We start from the raw sequence: 10,444 nt of genomic DNA, 5'->3' as shown, positions 1-10,444 counted from the left end.
ATCATGGAAGGACAGCTAAAGGCTGGTAGCGGTGGGGGTGCTCACCATGAAGTCCCACCACTGGATTTCAGTTTTTGTTTTGTATGGCTGTTTTATTAAGGAGAAAGTATATATTCAAGAGCATCACCTCCAACAAGCCACTCCCTGGAGAGGGACCCACTTGTCAAAGGAGGCTATCTCGGTCTAGAACCAAGCAGTTTGAGCCAAGCCCTTGTGTTACCCGCTTGGTGGGCATACTGGGGCAGAGCAGATTGGGCAGTGATGTTGGGAGGTATCCAGCTATGACTGTCTACCTGGAGTTTTGGAACTTGGGTGTTTGCAAAATGGCATCTTTGTTTTCTTTCTTCTTCTTTCTTCTTTTAATGTAGGCTCCACACCCAACATGGAGCCCAACATGGGACTTGAACCTACAACCTCTGAAATCAAGACGTGAGCTAAGATCGAGAGTTGGACGCTTAACCAAGTGAGCCACCCAGGCCCCCCTTTGTTTTCTTTCTATATTGGAGATGATCCTGTTCCACTGTCCCAACAGTTACTGAGCACTTAGTGTATGCTAGGCCCCATGCCTGTTACAAAGAGGCAGGAGAGGAATGGGAGCTGGTCTTTGCCTTCTGGAGCTTGTGGGCTGTGGGGGAGACAGAGGAAAACCACATGATGACCACATCATACACCCCATGGAGGGACTGAGCTACATGTGTTGACGTGGTAGTCACCCAGAGCTCAGAGGGGCTGCCGTGAGGAGGAAGCATCCCCTTCTGGTGGCTTTCAAGAAACTACAACTGTGCACAGTCCCATTGTAGATCCAGGCCCTTTGTGAAGTCTTTGTTTGTTTTAGGTCAAATTAATTCTTTCTCAGTTCAGGATGATTTCTGATTCTGCCATCCAAGTGTGCTGTAAATGAGTTCATGTTCACCATCTCTACATCTTTCTGATTTTGTAGTATTTATTTCTTCCGAGCTCTGATCTTTACAGACTTAAAACTGCTTTGTTAGAGACACAGGTTTTCATTATCGGAGCTTGCCCACCTCTGACAGTCCGTCATCTCCTTGGCTGTGTTAATGATTTCTCTCTGGGCCCTCTAGGGGGCTGGCCTCTCCTTCCAGCACAGAGGGTGGGGGAGCCCACAGCCACAGGCTTTATGGGGGTGACACATTACTTTTGGCTCAAGGCAGCACCCAGAAGCAGGAGGAACTCTTTCTTGGGCAGCCCAATAACTGGCCCTGGCTCCACAGCTTGAAAGCTCCCTGGCCAGAGGAGGTCTGGCACGACTTAAGTAGGTTCCTTGTGAAGTCTTTGGAACCTCAGAAGAGCTAGGTGGGGTGGGCTGGGCTGGGCTGGGCTGGCAGGGCTGGCTTGGGTGTTAAGAATAGCTCTCTTTTCTTTTTTGTTTTTATTAGTGTTTTTTTTTTATTATTATTGAAGTAATACACTGTCATAAAAATCAAAGAGTACAGAATGGAATAAAGAGAAAACTCAAAGTACCTTCCCACTCGGCCCACACAAACCCATTGCCAAGAAGCACTGGTTCTGATCAGTTTCATGTGAAACCTCCAAATACTTTCTGTCATATACAAACAGAAATCTAAGAATGTATTTTTTCAAAATCACTCTTTTAAAGAAAAAGGAGATACGTACACTTAAAAAGAATCAACATTACAGAAAATTTAGAAAACAAAGTAAAGGTAACCCCAAATTCATCTCCTAAAGATAACAAGTATTAACATTCTCCAAGGTGTTTCTCAATTCCTTTGAACAGTTTTACAGAAATGAAATCACACTATACATGCTGTCATGTACCTTATGTAAACTGCTTTCCCCCTCTTGTTTAACAATATATTATAGGCATTTTCCATGTCCATAACTAGAGACTCTATAATCATCATCTTGATCAGTCATATATTATCCTGTTGTAAATTTTGAAAGTACCCATTGATGGAAATCTAGATTGTTACTGGTTTTTTCATATCAGAAACAATGTTACAACAAATATACTTCTACTTTGTCCACCCCCCCAATATCCCATGCAATAGCCACCTGAGGATAAATACCAATAATACAATGCAAAACCACAGAAAGCTAACACTTTGTGTCTACTACTTTGGCAATACTAATACGTCTGACAACATCAAGTGTTGGCAAGGATGTGAAACACTAGGCACTCTCACACACTGCTGATAGGAATAAAAATCAGTGTTCTCTTGTCAGGTAGAACATGTGTGTATCCTATGACCCAGCATTTCCATTCCTGGGTATAATATACCCTAGAGCTATAGATCTCCAAGTGTAATTTCCCCAACAAGTAGCATCGGCATCACTTGAGATCTTGTTAGAAATGCAGATGGATTCCAAACCAAATCAGGAACTCTGGGGGTGAGGTCGAGCACTCTGGGTTTTAACAAGCCTTCCAGAGGATTCTGATGTCCACCAAAGTTTGAGAACAGCTCATATAGAGAATTTCTTGCCTGTGTGATCAGATGTGTACAAGAATGTTCAGAGCAGTATTGTTCTTAACAGCAAAACAACTAGAAACTCACCAAATGGTAGAAATGAGAAGTAGCCAGATTTCTGGATATACTGAGAAGGGAGAAGGGAGAAGGTGGGGCTGAAGGATTTCCTAATGGATTGGATGCGAAGAGTGAGAGAAAGTGAGGAGTCAAAGATCACACCAAGGTTTTCGGCCCGAGCCACTATGCCTAATAGATATTTAAGTGGCGATACTGCCTAGGTCTTGTGATATAGGAACCTGGAATTCAGGGGAAAAGCCTTGAGTTGGAGATGTAAATATGGGAGTTATCAGCCTTCAGATGGTGTTTAAAGGCATGAGAGTTCTGGGTCCCTCCAAAGTTAAGTTTGACAAGGTAGGGGTGATGGGAAGAGGTCAAAGGAAACTTAAAAGGAGCCAGTGAAGTAAAAGGGAAACCAGGAGAGTAAGGTGTCCTGGAAGCCAAGAGAAAGTGTTTCCAGAAGGAGTGTTTCTTGTGTCAAATGGTGCTGACATGTCTGGTAAAACGAGAACTGAAAACCGTTGAATTTGGCAACATGGAAAGCACGGGTAGCTTTGGCAAGAGCCATCTGTGTTTAGTGCTGGGAGTGAGCTAGAAGGGAATCAGACACAGGGAGTGTGGGAAGAAGGGGAGAAGGGCAATAAATGGAGAGTAGCTGAAGAGAAAGGTTTGATCAAGAAAAAACTTTTTTGTGGTGGGAAAAATTATAGCATATTCGCATGCTGATCAGAATGATCCAGCCAAGAGGAAATAATTGATGACCCTAGAGAAAGGGTGAAATGTTAGCGGGATGTTCCTGAGTAGGTGGCAGGAGATGGGATTAAGAGCACAAGCAGAGAAGTTGGCCTTTCATCCCAAGCCAGCACAGGTCATCCTGAGTACCAGGACTGAGGACAGAAGGCATAGATATGATGCTGGCTAGCGGATAGATGTTTATCAGCAACACATTTTATATAATTTACATATATACATATGTACACATATGTACATATGTTCAGAGCAGTATTGTACATATGTACATATATACATATACACCATTATATATATCAGATAATAAAAGGAATTTTTGAATGTTAGTATTGCTGGGTCAAAGGGAGTCTTCATTGTTCATTTTGTTATATATTTCTAGATGGCCATTCCAAAAAGGTTGCAACAATGAATACTCTCACCCCTAGGGCCCCTGGGGCCTGAGAGGGACCATTTTCCTATACCCTGTTTTCACTTTTCCATATCTGAGGGAGGGATTGGAATTTCTGACTACATTTGCATATCCTTCATATGTTAATGAACTTCTTTTGTGAATTGTTTGCTCCCTTCTTTGCCCCCTGTTTTCCTATTGCTTGCTTTGAAAGGAGCCCTTTTTTATTTTAGGAAGATTAAGCCTTTCCCTGTCATATGTGGTGCAAATAGCAAATGAGTCTTCCTCATTTGTCATTTGTCTAATGACAGTTCTAGTGGGTTTTGCCATACAGAAGTTTTCAATTTCTCTCTCTTTTCTTTTGTGATTTCTGGTTTTCATGACATACTTAGAAAGGCCGTCCACACCCCAGGATTCCTTCTAGTACTTTTATGGTTTCAATTTTTTTACATTACATTTCTGAACCATCTGGAGTTTATTTCAGTGTGGAGTGCGAGGTAGGAAATCCGGCTTGTTTTTCCACACGGCCAGTTATCCCAACATCATCTATTGAATGATATACTTTTAATCCACTGATATGAAATGCCACTCTGATCATACATTGCATTTGAAATTAACCTTTATCCCTTCCTTCATTTGGCAAATATTTCTTATGTGCCCACTTGGGCACTATACCAGGTGCTTGGGTGAGTGGGCAAGCATGAGATGTGTTTCCTACCACATCCAGGAGGAAGGAAGGAGAGAGACAGGAGACAGTGACTTTACAGAATAGTGAGTGCTGGGGCAGAAGGGCAGCCCAGGAAGAGACACTTAACTGGGTCTTGGAGTGACAGAAGGAAAGAGGATTCTCAAATGGCACCCCAGTTTCCAGCTTGGACAGCTGGGTGAATGGAGTTACCTTATCACTCAGACTGACAGCATACAGGGACATGGTTCTGGATGACTTGTGAGTAGAGCAAGGGTGGAAGCTGGGAGACATGGAGGAGGTGAGTGAGGACACTGGCTTGGACTAGCATGGTGGTGGCAGTAGAAATGGGCAGACATGCTCAGGGTTTGGGTATATTTTCATTTTTTTTTTAGGATTTTATTTATTTATTTGACAGAGAGAGACAGTGAGAGAGGGAACACAAGCAGGGGGAGTGGGAGAGGAAGAAGGAGGCTCTCCCCAGAGCGGGGAGCCTGATGTGGGGCTCGATCCCAGGACCCTGGGATCATGACCTGAGCCGAAGGCAGACGCTTAACGACTGAGCTACCCAGGCGCCCTGTGGGTATATTTTCAAAGTAGAGCTGCAATCAGAACCTACTGACTGGTTGGATGTAGAGATGAGGGAAGGAAGAAAAATCAAGTTAGCCACCTAATCCTTTGACTGGCACATCTGGAAGATGCCACTGATGAAGATGAGGAAGACTTAGAGACGAGAGATTTGGAGGGCATGGACCTTTGTTTGAACATGTTTAGTTTGTGGGAGCCTGGGTGGCTCAGTCGGTGAAGCGTCTGCTTTCAGCTCAGGTCATGATCCCAGGGTCCTGGGATCCAGCCCCACATTGGGCTCCCCACTACGTGGAAAGCCTGCCTCTGCCTGCCACTCCTCCTGCTTGTGCTCTCTTTCTCTCTCTCAAATAAATAAATAAATAAATAAATAAATAAATAAATCTTTGAACATGTTTAGTTTGAGTTGACCTTCAGACATTGAAAGGGAGGAAAAAGATTTCCTTGACCCTTTTAGGGTCTTTTTGGGGTCTAGAAATTAGACTGACACAGACAGAATAACAAGAGAGAAACATACACACTTATTTAAAGTTTTATGTGACATGGGAGCCTTCCTAAGGAAGAGAAGACCTGAAGAAATGGTTAAACCTGAGTGTTTCCATGCCAGGTTTGGTGAAGAGTGGAAAGTTGTGAAAAGATATGATAGGATAAAGAGTTGGAGCTAAGTGCAGTAAACTGCGGGGAAACTTAGCAAGGCCTGTTTGTTCAGATACTTCTTGGGGTCCACCTTCCCCTTGGATGTTGTTTTCCTCAGGGTATATAGGGAGGGCATCTCTCACATGAGGGTCTTACGATCTGCTTCGGGGGTAAGCGTGGGGAGGGGAAGAGGGGGAAGGTCAGAAAGCTTCCTGCTTATGCTGTTCTCTCAAACTCCATCTTAATATTTAATATACCAAGGTGCCATGTTTTAGGGTAGCATGTCCTAAACCCCATCCACAGCCATGTGGTGATTTCATTGACATGTTTCCATGTATATATACCAAGAATAGAAGCTCTATTTTTAGTACTTCCCATGCAACCTTTACAACCCCAGGAGGCAGATGCTGCTATTCTCACCTCTATTGTACAGGTTAGAAATGGAAACCAGAGAGGGCAAGTAATTGGCCCAAGGTCACACTGCTATTAATTGGCACAGCTAGGATTTGCACCCAGACAGTCCAGTTCCAGAAGCTGTGCTCCTAACCTTCAATACCTCCAGATAAGTGGAGTGTCAGGGAGGCCAAGAGCAGCATGTTTTTCCAGAATGAAGGTGTGATCAACTATGGTTAAAAGGTTAATAAAGCAAGGGCAGAGATGTGAGCACTGGGTTTGGCAACATGGAGTTCATTTGTAACCTTGACATTTTAGGAGAGTGTTAGGGTTGAAATCCTAATGGAAATGGGTTTATGAGACAGTGGGAGAAGTAGAGACTATGAGTCTAGACATCTCTTTCACAGAGATTTCCTCAGTAGAGGAGCAGAGAAAAGGGACATGAACTGGAGATGGGAGTGGGTTAAGTGAGATTCTTCTTTTATTTTTTAATGTTGATGGGAATGCTCCAAATGATGCAAAAGAGAAAGGGAATAATTACAAAGAGGGGAGTCCTTGTGAATGTGAGAAAGGGTAAGATCCAGAAATTTGTGTTGATACTATTCTGTGCCAGCACCATCATTGTCTTGGGGAAGGTATGAAGAAAGCAGATGTCTACATTTGTCCAGATTTGATGCCATGTCAAGTGGAGGTCAGAGGGACAGTGCAATAAAGGATATTCAGGTGTTGACAAGAGAGTTGTCAGAGTGATGGGCCATTGTCTCTAAGCTGTATAGGGAGAGAAGTGAACAGAGGAAAGGGCTAATGAATGGGGATAAGGTAGAGGAGCAAACGGGTGGGAGGTCCCTGTGATCTGGAAAGATAGTTGTTGCTATCTTTCCTCGAAAGTCGATGAACAAGCCTGTTGGAAAGAGAAGAGGTAGGGGTCAGAAAGTGGAAGATTCCAGAGGTGACAGGATGCAGGCTGTGCCCGTTGGAAGAGGTGGCTGCAGTGGAATTGACAGGGTCTTCAGAGATGTCAAGGTCAAAGAACTGGGAGGCCTGAAAGGTGCTGACGAATGGTCCACAGGCACGGATGCTGAAGTCACACACTTATTACTCACATCCAAGTGATCTGGGTGGAAAAGCAGGATGAGCCAGGTGCAAAGACTTGCCTGAAGGTTGAATGGTGTGTAAACCAGTTGGCCTGACCTGTGAAGGAGAACTTTTCATCCAAGGGCAGACTAGTCTATCTAGAGGTAGATGGGGTGTGGGAGAAGAAAGAACCTCCACAGGGTGGGGCTGCAGGAAGACTTGTTTCAGTCAAGGAGGTAGGGGAGAGCTTCCTTCTAAGGAGAAGCGGAGCACCTAGAGTGGCACCATCCAATACAGAAAGTTCTATCTGTGCAGGAGCTGCTAGCCACATGTGGCTATTGAACACTTGAAGTGTGGCTATTGTGACTGAGGAACTGAATTTTCAATTTTATTTCATTGTGATCAATTAAATTTAAATAGCCACATGCAGCCAGTGGCTACTCTAATGGCCAGTGAAGCTCTAGAGAAATGTGCTGCTTAGGGAGTTGCAGTCCTCAAAGTCACGTTTGGGCAGGTTGGGAAGGAAGGGAAGGGAAGGGAAGGGAAGAAGGGAAGGGAAGGGGCGCAGGACACGATGCCAGGGAGCCTAGAGCCATTTGGTCAAGGTACAGGTACAGGTTACTGGGGCCAAGTAGAATGGACAGGGGACGGGTATGCTCCACATCCTGGCTTTTCTGATCCCTTGTAATGAGAGCCAGACCCTTCCCCTATGCTGAGAAGATGTGAGTTGCCACCAAAGAGGGCTTTGGCCAGCAGCACCTTGACCCTGCTCAGGCAGCCTCTGAACTTTTCCCTCCAGTCTCTCAAAGGCTGTTCCCCTTGCGGAGATCAAGTCAGCTAAGCGTCCAGGGAGGTTTCCAGAAAAGACTAATAGAGAAGCATGCATCCTGAAAGAGGTGAGTCACAGTAACCTGGCTCTCCTGTGTAAAAGAGTTTCAAGGATCCACTGCATTTCCCCTTCCCAGGTGGGCATTTCCCAAGTGCAAGGGCAATGCTTAACCAAAAGGAACAAATCAGAAACTCTTGGAGCTGGACAGACCCTCAGGTTGCTGTGGCCTCAGCTCTGCTGGCCAGTTGTTTAGCCAGGCCAGGCTTAGCGGGGTCCCTGAGTGAGAGCTCCCATCCTTGCCAGACAGATCTAGCTGTTCAGAGGCCAGTTTTCCCTTGCAGCCTGCATCCCCCTCTGCCAGGTCTCCCAGCCCTGGGCACCAGTCAAGTCAGAGGCACTCCACACACCCCAACACCAACTCTGGCCTTCCCGTTTTTTGAGCAGGTGGTAGCTTCCACACCTTTTTTCTTCTGGGCCAGTGCTCACAATGCAGTGGAAATCGGTCTTTCAAGTGGGTCCTGGGAACCTGGACTGCTTCTGGGGCATCAGCGTGGCTTCTAGGGGGCAGGGCTTGGGACTGGCTTGGGGGAGGGGCTCCCAGCAGGGCCAGACAGCTTCCAGATTCCCCGGTCACTGGGACCCTCAGCATGGCCCCTCGCCCAGAGTAGCTGAGCTTGGGGGTGAGGGGGGACTGGGCAGGGAGCCCACTGTCTCCTCCTCATGACTTCCCTTCCTCCTCATCCCAGGAGCCTCCTTGCCGGCCAACTGTACTAAAACTCCGGAAAACCATGGCGGGGAGGTTTTCCAATTAGAACATTCTTTTTCCGATCTGTGGATGATTCTTAAAGCAGCAAAAAGCCATTCTTCAGGGCATTCAGGGATTATCTGCCAGCAAGGCCTTGGCTCAGCTTGTGCACTCGTGCTCTGGAGGCCTGGCCTGGGGCTGCTTCAGAGCCAGAGATGAGAAGCAATCTGAGTTCTGGGGCATCAGGTCACATAGGCCAAAACTGATGGCAGAGTGTTTCCTGGACTTATTCAAAATAGTAGATTCAAAAGGCAGTGGAGAGTCCAGCCTGTAGGGGTGGGAGATGTCAACTTGACCTGACCTGCATGACCTGACCTCCCTGCTCCCGGTGGGGCTACTGTCCACAGAGCAAGAAATCCCAAGGCATGGATTCTGCCCCTTGGAACTGAACTGGTCTGCCTTTCCCACCAGACTGGGAGCTGCTCCAAGACGGGACTGGGTCTGACTGGTCTCTGAGTGGGTGGAGGGTGTGGCAGTGTGGTGGGGAACAGGAGGCCCAAAGGGGACACTTGGTGAGTGAGAGTATGCATTTGTGCCAGGGAAGGGGACCAGCCCCTTAGCTGGGAATACAGGCCGAGGGCAGGGCGGGCCCCTCCCCCAAGGGCAAGACTGGGCAGGCAGGGTCTCACAGACAGATTGGATCAGCTCCCAGTAACCTGGAGAGCTGGTTACAGATTCAGAGGTCTGGCCTTACAGGCTCAGAGCTCCGTAGGGGCTGCTGTGGGTGCAGCCATGCCTGGGGACCCCTGCCCCCAGGCGACCCATCCTGCTTGGAGCTGGCAGAGTCACCCAGCAAGTGGAAACTGGTTGAAGAGCTTAGGGAGAGGAGGCAGCAGGGTGAGCACTGGAAGGAGGGAGGGAAGAAGAGGATTAGGGCGCAAACAGGAGCCCAGCCCTCCCCACACGTGAACCTGAGCACCCTAGCTGGACAGGGGCTCCATCCAGAGTAACTGAAGACCTGGCTTTAGTCCTAGCTCTGTCTCAGACTGGCTGTATGGCCCCAGCTAGATGCCATCCCTGCCTGGGCCTATTTCCCTATTTATACAATGGCAGAGTTTGGGTCAGTGCTTCGTCTCCAGGTCCCTCCAATATGAGGACACCCTGCTTGAGGGTTGGCTTTGGGGCCTGACAGCTTTCAGAACCCCACCCATTATCCCCCTCCCAAGCCTGGGAACTCTTTGGCTACAGTGGTTTGCCCGAGTTTTGTTCCCGGCCCTGGAGCCTCCCTAGAGCTTAGGAGCACCGCTGGCCCGTTCTTTCCAAAGAGCCACTTATCCCCCTACTCGTCTGCTTACTTCAACCTGGTCTCCTAGATAATCTGTCTTCTTGCCTGCTCATTGGCTGTGGCCTCCCTCCGCTTCGGAGGGGTTCTCACCTACCCTCTCCTGCCTCTACCTTCCAGGCCTTTTGCCTCCCCAAACAGCCCAGCCTGGCCCCACTCTCAAGCCCACCCTAGTTAAAGGCTTGAGCTGAGAATAGAAAGGGACAGGGCCAAACTCAGGCCAGGCAGAGGTAAAGCCCAGTCTGGAGGCAGCCAACAGTCACAGGGTCTTGGCCCTCAAGTTGTAGGCTAAGGTGAAGTTCATGAAGAAGCCAGTGTTGTGGCTGAGAGTGGGTAGAAGGTCACTACCAAGGGGACATCTTGTGCAGGGGCTCAGTGGTATGAAAGCACTTGCTGTGTCTGGGCCCAGGTGTCTGAGGACAAAGGGTCAAAGAAGAGGCTGATGAAGTTGGCAGGGGCCTTGAAGCCTGGCTGAGGTGGCTGGGGGTGGCCCTGGCAGGAGTGGGGGTTCTG

The 10,444-nt window shown here is 47.6% G+C and overlaps 1 protein-coding gene across 1 annotated transcript in view; it reads left to right on the top strand.

The window, feature by feature from the left end:
- Positions 1–436: 436 nt before the first annotated feature.
- ZNF185 (zinc finger protein 185 with LIM domain) overlaps positions 437–10,444 on the top strand; it is a 61,254-nt gene continuing 51,246 nt past the window's right edge. Inside the window, exon 1 of the mRNA XM_081808094.1 lies at positions 437–463. The gene's annotated coding sequence lies outside the window, so the exon portion shown is untranslated. The remainder of the gene's footprint in view (positions 464–10,444) is intronic.

Source organism: Leptonychotes weddellii, chromosome X, assembly GCF_054177405.1.
Source record: "Leptonychotes weddellii isolate Sample4059 chromosome X, ASM5417740v2, whole genome shotgun sequence".
NCBI classification, from domain to species: Eukaryota; Metazoa; Chordata; class Mammalia; order Carnivora; family Phocidae; genus Leptonychotes; species Leptonychotes weddellii.
Note: the sequence above shows the minus strand (reverse complement) of the source record. Positions and strands in the feature narration are given on the sequence as shown.